The following is a 1,926-nucleotide window of genomic DNA, read 5'->3' on the forward strand; positions in this document are numbered from 1 at the left end:
TATTTGTCAACAGTCAACTGTATGAAATGTAAGATGATGTACAGGTCTGGGGGCGGGGCCAGTGCGTTAACTGCATTAAAATATTTTAATTGCGTTATTTTTTTGTAACTAATTAATTAAGTTAACACGTTAAACTGACAGCCCTAGTTTAAATATATCATTACATATTGGTATTTTTCAAAATTTGCACACTTTTGAATTAAACGGCCCTAATGGATGCTGTTTAGTGAAGATCTGGGAATGCAAGTAAACCGGAGCAGACATGACTGAATATGAATGTGTGGTTATTCTGTTCAAAATATCAAATATCACCAATGGTTGCTTTTATACAGAGTGAATGTTGACAACAATATTCTGAGGCTGTTGATGATCTTTGCAGGTTAATTAGAACTGAAATTAAGTCTTTACATTATCATTCAAGCATAGGCGGAAATCCTGGGGGGACAGGACTGATCTGATCTGATCTGAGAAACCCCATCTGAGGGTTGTCCCCCCTAAAAATATGATTAAAAACCATGCTGTGTAAATAACAATGTTTTATACTTTAAATAACTTTGTAAGTAAAACAATGCAAATGGGGCAAAAATTTGTTTTAAGTTTAGAAATATTTAGAGTCTCCCCGCCCTTGCCTCGCAGTGCTTTGCTCCAAATGCCTGCTTTCCTCTTTTACATCACCTCAGTTTTGCCAATTGGGCTACTTTAACACTGTTGCCTCGGTTTGTTTTTTATGTCCGCGGGTTGAAGTGACCCCAATAACGTGATATTTATCCCCTGGAATGCAAATTTTAGCGGAGGAATCCTGCCGAAAAACTTGTATTTTATCCCCCGGAACGCAATTTTTACCGAGGAACTCCCCTCGAAACATGATTGGTCTAGTTTTGGGCTAGTTTTGAGTAGCAATTGGGCGGGTTTTGTTGCAAAAACCTGGCAACCCTGCATCACCTACACACACACACATACACAAGTCCGGTGAGCGAGAACAAAGTCAATAGTTGTGGAAATCGGCTATCAAGGCTATTTTATTCACTTAAACATTGGATGAAGTGATTATTTTCTCTTTAATACAGACGATGCCAGTGTATTTTTCGATGAGTCCGCTATGATTGTAATAATAACATTACCTGCTTGACGGATAGTTGGACACGACCGCTGTCGCGGCGCGACCACAACAGCTTGAAGTTGTCTAATTTGGCACGGTCTCCCTGCTACACTAAGGCTTTCCTCTGTATATATTTGTTCTTACAAATACAATTTTAGCTGTTTTATTGTGTCCCCTTCAAAAATTGCTCTTGAGAAATTTTATGTTTACTGTCCCCCCTACAGTTAGACAAAATGTAGGCCCCTGCATTCAAGCATGGTGAATGAACACTGGGATATCAAGTGAAGTAAAATGTTTGTGGATCTGTGACTTATAACACCTTATGAGGACATTGATTTGGCTTCTTTTCTGTTTTAAGTCATTCACAAAAGGTGTGCAAAGCCGAGTCTAGCGCTCTCAACAGCTTGAAGTTGTCTAATTTGGCATGGCCTCCCTGCTACACTAAGGCTTTCCTCTGTATATATTTGTTCTTACAAATACAATTTTAGCTGTTTTATTGTGTCCCCTTCAAAAATTGCTCTTGAGAAATTTTATGTTTACTGTCCCCCCTACAGTTAGACAAAATGTAGGCCCCTGCATTCAAGCATGGTGAATGAACACTGGGATATCAAGTGAAGTAAAATGTTTGTGGATCTGTGACTTATAACACCTTATGAGGACATTGATTTGGCTTCTTTTCTGTTTTAAGTCATTCACAAAAGGTGTGCAAAGCCGAGTCTAGCGCTCTCAGCAGGTTATGATTGGTTGAATAGTAAGCTCGCATCTAATTTGCTAAAGAGTATGATGGACCCACACGGGAGTAGAGAGCTGGCAGGAAAGTCTCAAAA

The sequence above is a fragment of the Sinocyclocheilus grahami genome, unplaced genomic scaffold, assembly GCF_001515645.1.
Source record: "Sinocyclocheilus grahami isolate Dianchi unplaced genomic scaffold, SAMN03320097.WGS_v1.1 scaffold2357.1, whole genome shotgun sequence".
NCBI classification, from domain to species: Eukaryota; Metazoa; Chordata; class Actinopteri; order Cypriniformes; family Cyprinidae; genus Sinocyclocheilus; species Sinocyclocheilus grahami.